Raw genomic sequence first — 11,167 nt, 5'->3', positions numbered from 1 at the left:
CCCCCCCCACACACACACACACACGTCAGTAAGCATTAGGCATACATTTAACCTCTTGATCACCCCCAGTATTGCAGCGGCCAGGCGGCTCCGATTGCTGTATGTCGCTTTCTCGCAGGAGGCTAGGGGGCGAGCGAACGCGCGCCGCCGCCGGCACAACCCCGCTCGTCAGCGGGGAAGCCAATGCAGCAACCGCTGAGAGGGAAGGACGGGCAGCTGTTGTAAACACAGCTGACCGTTCTTCTCCCTGCAATGATCATAGAGCCCATGTGATCCTTCTATAAAGGATCACATGTCTCTATGGTCATTTCAGAAGCCACGCCCCCCCCAGTTAGAATCACTCCCCTAGGCTCACATTTAACCCTTTGTCCCCCGGCCACTCGCGATCTCCCGCTGGAGAGGGAGAAAGGCAGACGGCTGATGTAAACACAGCCGTCTGTCATTCTCCCTGATGTAACTGCACAGATCATTCGATCCTGCTATGTAGGATCGTATGTCTCTGTGGTTACATCACAAGCCACGCCCCCCACAGTTAGAATCACGCCCCTAGGCTCACATTTAACCCCTTGATCACCCATAATGTTAACCCCTTCCCTGCCAGTGTCATTATTACAGTAACAGTGCATATTTATAGCACTGATTACTGTAGTAATGTCACTGGTACCCCCAAAAGTGTCAAAAATGTCAGTCAGGGGTCCGATCTGTCTGCCGCAATGTCACAGTCCCGCAAAAAAAAAAAATCGCAGATCGTCGCCATTACTAGTAAAAAAAACAATAAAAATGACATAAATCTTTCCCGTAGATAGTAGACGCGATAACTTTTGCGCAAACCAATCAAAATACGCTTATTGCTATTTTTTTTTACCAAAAATATGTAGCAGAAAACAAATTGGCCTAAAATGTTAAAAAGTTTTGATTTTTAAATTTTTGTTTTTTGAGAATGTCATATAACAGAATGTGAAAAATATTGTTTATTTTTCAAAATTGTCGCTCTTTTTTTGTTTATAGCGCAAAAAATAAAAATCTCACAGGTGATCAAATACCACCAAAAGAAAGCTCTATTTGTGGGAAAGAAAGGACGTAAATTTCGTTTTTGTACAACGTCGCACGACCGCGCAATTGTCCGTTAAAGTAACGCAGTGCCGAATCGCAAAATAGGGCCTGGTCAGAAAGGGGCAAATCCTTCTGGGGATCTCCCACAGCAGAGGGAGAAAGACAGACGGTTAAACATGCAATTGCCTGTAGCTACTAACGAAATATACAGTAGCTCACAAAAGTAAGTACACCCCTCACATTTTTGTAAATATTTTATTCTATCTTTTCATGTGACAACACTGAAGAAATGACACTTTGCTACAATGTAAAGTAGTGAGTGTACAGCTTGTATAACAGTGTAAATTTACTGTCCCCTCAAAATAACTCAACACACAGCCATTAATGTCTAAACCACTGGCAACAAAAGTGAGTACACCCCTAAGTGAAAATGTCCAAATTGGGCCCAAAGTGTTAATATTTTGTGTGGCCACCATTATTTTCCAGCACTGCCTTAACCCTCTTGGGCATGGAGCTCACCAGAGCTTCACAGGTTGCCACTGGAGTCCTCTTCCCCTCCTCCATGATGACATCACTGTTCTAAGCATGGGGTCTGGTGCATTCCTGTTCACTGGTTCAGGTGTAAATCAGGTCAGAATTTTTGCCTGAATTCACACCTGAACTGGACCCAAACACGCACAAGACCCTTTTGGAATACAGAGGGCAGCCGCCCTGGACCTGTGTGAACCAGCCCCATTGAGAGCCAGTCTCGCTCGCATGTCATGCGAAGTGGATGTGGAGAAAACCGCATCCAGTTCGCACATATGTGAACCCGACCTTAATCTTGCTCAGCCATTCTCAACCAGGGTTCTGTGGAGTCTTAGGGATCCTCCAAATATTACAGTGGCTAGTTGACCTCATATCTACTAGTACTTGCATAGTTCCAGGGCCAACACCACTTGGCAAAGCCTATGGCATGACCCCAATGATCTTTATTTGTCTGTAGAGTTGGAATTATGACCATTGATGTAAGGGGAATTTTCTCACTGATCCTTGATAAATTGGTTTTAGCAGGGGCTGACCAAGACCTGATATTTATTTCAAGGGTAAAAAGATTGAGAAAGATTTTGCTGATGTAGGACCTTTTTGCGTAACTTTTGCTCTGCATTAAATTGCGTGGCTACTTTAATACCGATGAAAAAGAGAGAGAAGCACCAGAACATTTCTCAATCTCTTGTTCTGATCTGCACCTGGCCAGAGTTCACATACAGATGTCATGTCCTTGTACGTGGATTGTGCTGCAGAGCACACTGACCCAGGAGCCCTATTAATACAAATACTGGGAAGTTGTTGCAATCAGAACTACGAGAAAAAAACAGCAATCCATATATTCCATATATACACATGCAAAAATAGAACCAAAGCAAAGACTCCGTACTGGTACTGCTGTAAACTTTTCCCTTTCTAGTCACTAATCAGGACTCTCACACCGTCTGCTGGTCTGTCGTTACTACCATTGAGAATGAAATACACTGCTCAAAAAAATTAAAGGAACACTTTGCAAACAAATCAGATCTCAACGGGGAAAATATCATGCTGGATATATATACTGATATGGACTGGGTAAAGTGTTAGGATCTCTACTGGTATGGACTGGGTAATGTTTTAGGATCTATACTGATATGCACTGGGTAATGTGTTAGGATCTATACTGGTATGGACTGGGCAATGTGTTAGGATCTTTACTGGTATGGACTGGGTAATGTGTTAGAATCTATACTGGTATGGACTGGGTAATGTGTTAAGATCTATACTGGTATGGACTGGGTAATGTGTTAGGATCTATACTGATATGGACTGGGTAATGTGATAGGATCTATACTGGTATGGACTGGGTAATGTGTTAGGATCTATACTGGTATGGAATGGGTAATGTGTTAGGATCTATACTGGTATGGACTGGGTAATGTGTTAGAATCTATACTGGTATGGACTGGGTAATGTGTTAGAATCTATACTGGTATGGGCTGGGTAATGTGTTAGGATCTATACTGGTATGGACTGGGTAATGTGTTAGAATCCATACTGATATGGACTAGGTAATGTGTTAAGATATATACGTGTATGGACTGGGTAATGTGTTAGGATCTATACTGGTATGGACTGGGTAATGTGTTAGGAAGGAAAGGATGCCACATCGTTTGATGAAAATGAAATGATCACCCTACAGAGGGCTGAATTCAAAGATACCCCGAAAATCAAAGTGAAAAAATGATGCAGCAGACGAGTCCATTTTTTTTTTATTTCATTACAGCAACTCAAAATGGTCCTCAGTAGTTTGTATGGCCCCCATGTGCTTGTATGCATGCCTGACAACATCGGGGCATGCTCCTAATGAGACGACGGATGGTGTCCTGGGGTATTTCCTCCCAGATCTGGACCAGGGCATCACTTAAAGCAGAGTTCCACCCAATTTTGAGTATATTAAAAGTCAGCAGCTACAAAAAGTGTATGCGCTTAAAAAACACACTCACCTGTCTCACGGTCCAGCGATGCAGCCTCGGTTCTCTCCCTTTTCTCCCTGCGGCGCCGGCATCTCTAGTGTGGGCACCCGGCTGTGACAGCTTGCGGCTTCACAGCCGGGTGTGCACTGCGCATGCGTGAGTCGTGTTGTGCGTGCTGAGCGGACGGGCATTCTTCTGGGACCTGTGACGCGTTCCAGAAGATTACAGGGAGGGAGGGGGAGAGGAGAATTTCCGCTCAAACCGCCTAGGCGGCCCAAGCAGAAATGGGAGCGGGTACCTGTTAAATCTAGGTACCCGCTACCCCCCAAAAAAATGACATGCCAAATGTGGCATGTCAGGGGGTCAGAAGGCCTTAAAGAAGAAGTTCCACTTTTGGGTGGAACTCCGCTTTATCTTCTGAACAGACTGAGGTGCAACCTGGCAGCGTCGGATTGACCAAAACATAATGTCCCAGAGGTGTTGGATTTAGGTCAGGCGAGCGTGGGGGCCTTTCAATGGTTTCAATTCCTTCATCCTCCAGGAACTGGCTGCATACTCTCGACACACGGGGCCGGGCATTGTCGTGTACCAGGAGGAACCCAGGACCCACTGCACCAGCGTAGGATCGGTGGGTCCAAGGATTTCTTCTCGATACCTAATGGCAGTCAGGGTGCCATTGTCTAGCCTGTAGAGGTCTGTGCGTCCCTCCATGGATTTGCCTCCCCAACCATCACTGACCCACCACCAAACCGGTCATGCTGAACGATGTTACAGGCAGCATAACATTCTCCACGGCTTCTCCAGATCCTTTCATGTCTGTCACATGTGCTCAGGGTGAACCTGCTCTCATCTGTTACATAGTTACATAGTAGGTGAGGTTGAATAAAGACAATAGTCCATCCAGTTCAACCTGTGTAGGTGTGTGTGGCTGTAATCATCTCACATACCCCTGAATGTTCTGATCCTTGAGATGTAAGTCTAAGAGTCTTTTGAAAGCCACCATACTACCCGCAGAAACCACCTCTTGTGGTAGAGAATTCCACAATCTTGTAGCCCTAACAGTAAAGAACCCCCCACGTTGCCTGAGGTTAAAACGCTTCTCCTCTAATCGCATTGTATGCCCTCGAGTCCTCATGCAATCCCTTCGAATGAACAGCTTTTTTTCTAAGCTGGGATCCCCATTAAGATATTTATAAATTGCTATCATGTCCCCCCTCAGACGTCTCTTCTCCAGGGAGAATAAATCGAGCGATTGTAGACGCTCTTCATAGTCAAGGTCCTCCAATCCCCTAATTAGTTTAGTTGCCCTTCTCTGGACTCTCTCCAGCTCCAACACATCCCTCCTGAGGACTGGCGACCAGAACTGGACAGAATACTCCAGATGCGGTTGGACCAGAGTTTTATAAAGTGGAAGGATTATAGTCTTATCTCTGGAATACATCCCTTTCTTTATGCATGCCAATATTCTGCTGGCTTTGGCAGCTGCCGCTTGACATTGCATGCTGTTGCCTAATCTATCATCAACCAAGACTCCCAGATCCTTCTCCATTTTTGATTCCCCCAAGGGTTCCCCTCCTAACGTGTATTGTGCTTTTATGTTTTTAGTCCCCAAGTGCAAAACCTTACACTTCTCCACGTTAAACCTCATTTGCCATGTCGTTGCCCACTCTGTAATTTTGTCCAGGTCATTCTGTAGGATATCTGCTTCATGCTGTGCAGTTATTGCTCTGGCCAATTTTGTGTCATCTGCAAAAACTGATATCGAACTACTGATCCCTTCCTCAATGCTGTTTATGAATAAATTGAACAAGGTTGGTCCCAGGACTGAGCCCTGGGGCACCCCGCTTACCACCTCAGACCAGTCTGAGTATGCGCTGTTTATTACCACTCTTTGGACACGCCCTTTAAGCCAATTCCGTATCCAAGAGCAAACCCTGCTGTCGATACCTGCAGATCTTATTTTATAAATTAAGCGCTTGTGGAAAAGCACAGGGCGCCAGTGGTGGACCTGCCGATTCTGGTGTTCAATGGCAAATGCCAATCGAGTTCTGCAGTGCCGGGCAGTGAGCACAGGGCCCACTAGAGGACGTCAGCCCTCAGGCCACCCTCATGAAGTCTGTTTCTGATTGTTTGGTCAGAGACATTCACACCAGTTGGCTGCTGGAGGTCATTTTGTAGGGCTCTGGCAGTGCTCATCCTGTTCCTCCTTGCACAAAGGAGCAGATACCGGTCCTGCTGATGGGATAAGGACCTTCTATGGCCCTGTCCAGCTCTCCTAGAGTAACTGCCTGTCTCCTGGAATCTCCTCCATGCTCCTAAAACTGTGCTGGGAGACACAGCAAACCTTCTGGCAATGACACGTATTGATGCACATCCTGGAGGGGTTTGACTGCCTGTGCAACCTCTGTAGGGTCCAGGTATCTCCTCATGCTACCAGTAGTGACACTGACCCCAGCCAAATGCAAAACTAGTGAGAAACAGTCAGAAAAGATGAGTAGGGAAACAAAATTCCAATGGCCTCTACCTGTAAAACCATTCCTGTTTTGGAGGTTGTCTCATTGTTGCCCATCTAGTGTACCTGTTAATCAGTTTCAGCTGCTTTGGTATTATTGAAATTAACATCCCCCTCTGCTACTTAACTGATCAGATCAATATGCCAGGAGTTTATTTGACTTAATGCTATACTCTGATTAAAAAGTGTTACTTTAATTTTTTGAGCAGTGTATTTACAGAGGTATTCTGCAAATGGTTGGAAAGTAATGCCTATTGGTAACTTTAAATAAAAAACTTTAAAAAATGCCTCCAGTTGTCATAGGTAAACACCTATTTTTCCCTTTTTCCACGGAAGATCCATATTAAGGTGCAAAAGTCAGCACTGATGATATGGCTGTGATACAATGGAGTTGAGTTTTTGAGAGATGTTTTAATAAATGAGAAGGCTTCCTATTTGGTAACCTGTGAAATAAAATATAAGTGCATCTTTCAGATGGCTTTAAAATAACCACTTGAGCTCTGGAGCTTACCCCCTTCATGACTGGGCCATTTTTTGCTATTTAGCACTGCGCTACTTTAACTGGCAATTGCGCAGTCATACAACGCTGTAGCCCAAGGATATATTTATATATATATATATATTATATAATTTTTTTCACACAAATAGAGCTTTCTTTTGGTGGGATTTGATCACCACTGGGTTTTTTTATTTTTATAATATAGATAAATGAAAAAAAAACAGAAAATGTTGTAAAAAAAAACTTTCCGCGATAAAACAAAACCCCCCAAAAAAATGCAAAAAATCAAATTTCTTCATACATTTTTGCCAAAATGTATTCTGCTACATGTCTTTGGTAAAAAAAAAAAAATCCCAGTAAGTGGCTATTGATTGGTCTGTGAAAGTTATAGCATCTACAAACTATGGGATTAACTGTATACTGGATTTCTTTTTTTACTACTGACAGTGATCAGTGACTTATAATGGGACTGTGATAGCATGGAGGGAAAATTTGACGCTGGGCTATTATTAGTGATCAGAGCTAATACATGTTACTGTACTGACAGTGACTGGGAAGGGTTAACATCTAGGGTGATTAAGGGGTTAACAATGTATAATGTGTGTTGCTTTTTACTAAAGATCTTACTGTTTCTTATCCCTGCTTTGCAGGGACAAGAAACGGAGATTGTTCCCTCTGTACAGAGCTCTGTGTTGACAACCAACACAGGGCTCTGGGATGTGATTGGACATAGCCGATCAGCAGGTCCCGACTATGAACTATTGCCTTTCAGTGAGTTTTTATGCACGTTGACATCAGTTTTCATGCGCTTTTTTTTTTTTTTTGCACAGACTGACTCTGGTGTCATAATTCTGTCTTCCTCACCTGTGCTCATCATTCTGTCCATCTCGTCAGTGCCCACCATTCTCTCCCCCACCATCAGTGTCCCGGGCCATTCTGTCCTCATCCGTGCCCACCATTCTGACCCCCACTATCAGTCTCTCCCACCAATCTGTCCCTCACCATAACTCTCCCCCAAAAGCATTGTCCCCCGCCATTCTATCCTCATCTGTGCCCACCAGTCTGTCCCCTACCATCAGTCTCCCCCACCATCAGTGTCTCCCGCCATTCTGTCATCCGTGCCCACCATTCTGACCCCCACTATCAGTCTCCCACGCCAATCTGTGCCTCACCATAACTCTCCCCCAAAAGCATTGTCCCCCGCCATTCTATCCTCATCTGTGCCCACCAGTCTGTCCCCTACCATCAGTCTCCCCCACCATCAGTGTCTCCCGCCATTCTGTCATCTGTGCCCACCATTCTTTCCTCTTTATATGTGCCAGCCATTCTGTCCCCCACATCAGTGTCTCCTGCCATTCTGTCCCCCCTGCCATTTTTTCCCCCACCATCAATGTCCCCTGTCATTCTGTCCTCATCAGTGCCCTCTATTCTTTCCTCCTTATATGTGCCAGCCATTCTTTCCTCCACCATCAGTGACTCCCGCCATTCTTTCCTCCACCATCAGTGACTCCCGCCATTCTTTCCTCCGCCATCAGTGTGTCCCTCCATTCTATCCTCTGCCATCAGTGCCCGGCCACATTCCCCCTCGCACCAGACATACCAGAGTGGCAGCATTATCACAGCCGGGATCCGATGTTAGGTAAAGTAAGAGAGGAAAAAATCCCTGGTGTCACATATCCACAGAGTCCTATGGTGGTAATCAGGGAGACAACCTCAGCCTGGACTGTTGCCAGGCTGTGCCTCCAATGTGTTTTGCTCCACCCCTAGAGCTTAATTATGGGGATCCCCATGATTATGCTCCGTGGGGGCGGAGCGAAACATGTTGGGAGTTTGGCCTGGCAGATGCCCAGGGATTTTTCCTCTCTTCCTTCCAGTGATTACAGGAGCTGGGGCGAGCTCAATCCTTCGCTGGCACTTTTGCAGCGGACGCGGCATCACCCACCCTACTTCCCACAGAGATCGAGCCTGAGCAGCACACACACAAACTGTGGGTCATAGTGAGGGAAAGTAGACAGGCAGTATAGACACAGAGCACCACTCTTCTTTCCCTTCCACTTCCTGTCACACGGGGTCATGCAGAGCGGTCTGTCAGTTTTCTCTACATTCCAGTGCGGAGCTGTGAGGAGAAATGCAGACATGCTGCATAATCCCACACAGAACATCACACCTGCATTTTGGTGTGAACAAGAGACAACTGTTTTCTGTGTGTCTTGTAGAGACCGGCGGTTTTGCAGTCTCTGCAGATGGTGTGAACAAGTCCTTAGACATGCATCTAAATCTCCTCTGCAGCCCAAACTGCTCCGGCTATGATTAAGGCTTATGGCCGAAAAGCGTAAGCTACTATATTTTTAGACTCTGCGTCTAAATCTCCTCTGCAGCCCAATCTGCTTTGGCTATGATTAAGGCTTGTTGACGAAACGCGTAAGCTGCTATATTTTTTTAGACTCTGCCTGTTATTATAAAATAATTTATTTGGAAGAAAGAGCTGCCGGCTCTCCATTTTTCCTTCTCATGCTACCTCTCGGTGATAGGAAGACATTATGCGCTACAGCACCATCTGTCTACTGGCTTGGGGGAATTCCTCCAGGCGTGGTTTCCTTTTCTTCTATGATCCACGTTTGGATTGCGCTCCAGAGGCTGCTGACAGGTGGTGAGGAAGTGATGTGTTGCCTCTTTACCGCCTGTTTTAACCCAATTTTTGCTTGCAAATGCCCTGAATGTGTAGCATTCGGCAGCCTTGCCGCCTGCCGATCCCTACAAGTCAGGTCAGCTTTGCAGCAGGGGTGAAGTGAAGCAAGCCGCTGCATGCAAACACCCCCATCCGATGCCCTCTGCAGCTTAATCGGAGCAGTTGGCAGGCGGAAAAAATGCAGCTCAACTGTGTTTTTTTTACAATTTTAGTTTGTTAGAATTTTTTTTATTCTTTACAACTTTTTCACAATACTTTTTTTTTTTTTTTTTTGAGTGGGGGGAGGGGCTTTGGTCAAATATTAGGGGTCTAAACAGAAAACTGATGTCTCACTTTTGAGACAGAGATAGGGATTGAAAACATACTTCAATCCCTTTCTCTGCAGCCTCTTCTGTACTGCAGAATGATTGAGCGGGAGGCTCTAGCTTATTCATACACTGAAGCATAGTAAATGTTTACAATGCTTCAGTTCTGAATAAAAGGCCCCTTCCTACGCTGTCCATCCTGAAAAAGCCCCCCTGTAACAGCTGCCAGCAGGAGGGGAAGGGGGCAGGCAGCAAGAAGAACCGGATGGTGAATGGGAGGGGGCAGCAGGAGAAGAAGGGGGGCAATTACAAGAAATGGTCTCCTGTGTGTCTCACTGCTGCCGCTGAAAGCAAGGAAGGAGGACAGGAGGAGGAGAAGCTGGATATCAATGGCTGCAGCGAGAGACCTATAGGAGATCATTTCTTGTAATTTCCCCCCTTCTCCTGACCCTCATCGCCCCTTCCTATTCACATCCGATTTTTTTCCTGCTGCCCCCCTTCTTTGGCTATCCTTTTTACATGAAGTGCAGAGCCATTTCCATTAATTTAGGTGCAAACGCATTTTGGTGTGAACCAGACACATCGGAAACAATTCAAAGACCTACATTTTTCTAGTCCGAAAAAAAATCCCAAAAAAAAAACCCCCAGGTCTCTGCATTAAGTGTGAACGAGACCTTAATGTCCCTGTATTGTATGTGGTGATGCCAAAGCTCTGCCCACACAGCGGAACTTCAGGCAAGAGGAGAAGAGCAGTAGAGCGGAGGTGTTAGGTATGCTGAACTGTCTGTACTTCACATAGCGAGCATTTAATCCGTGCAGTGTTGTGTGGGGAGGGATGTTATACCTACACATCAAGGGTGGACTTTTTATTTTCCTGGAGTCAGGCTTTAACCACTTCAGCCCCGGAAGCTTTTACCTCCTGCCTGAATACGGCACTGCATTGTATAACTGGCAATTGCGCGGTTGTGCGACACTGTACCCAATTAAAATGTACGTCCTTTTTTTTCCCCACAAATAGAGCTTTCTTTTTGGTAGTATTTGATCACCTCTGCAGTTTTTATTTTTTACGCTATAAATAAAATAAAGACCGCCTGTCAGTTTTCCACTCCTGGAACGTGTACGGCGGAAAGGGTCGAAAGGAAGCGTTCTGCCCACTGGTGAATGGCGACTACTTCCAGGGCTGCCAAAACACTCTTTGTTCCGCCCTGGTGATTGACATAAGCCCCTGCCGTGGCATTGTCCGATTGAGTCTGCACTGGAAACCCCCAGAGACGATCTGTCCAGTGATCCAGGCACAGTCTGATCGCCTGAAGTTCCAAGTCATTGATCCCTAGTCTGGGCTCCTTCAGCGTCCAACAACCCTGACCGGACCTCAGTCCCAGGACACCTCCCCACCCGGACAGACTGGCGTCCATGGTGACCACTGTCCAATACAAGGGGAGAAAGGATTTGTCCTGCCGAAGAGCGAAGCCACCAGACCAGAGACACCCTGGTTTCCCGAGTCAGCCAGATCGGATTGTCCAGAGACTTCGGACACTTGTCCCATTGTACCAGGATCTCCTTTTGAAGGGGCCTTGTATGGAACTGTGCAAACGGGACCACCTGCAAGTCTGAAGGAAAGACCAT

The sequence above is a fragment of the Pelophylax lessonae genome (assembly GCF_965119305.1).
Source record: "Pelophylax lessonae genome assembly, chromosome: 11".
NCBI classification, from domain to species: Eukaryota; Metazoa; Chordata; class Amphibia; order Anura; family Ranidae; genus Pelophylax; species Pelophylax lessonae.
The sequence above is the reverse complement of the archived record's forward strand: the minus strand, read 5'-3'. Positions refer to the sequence as shown.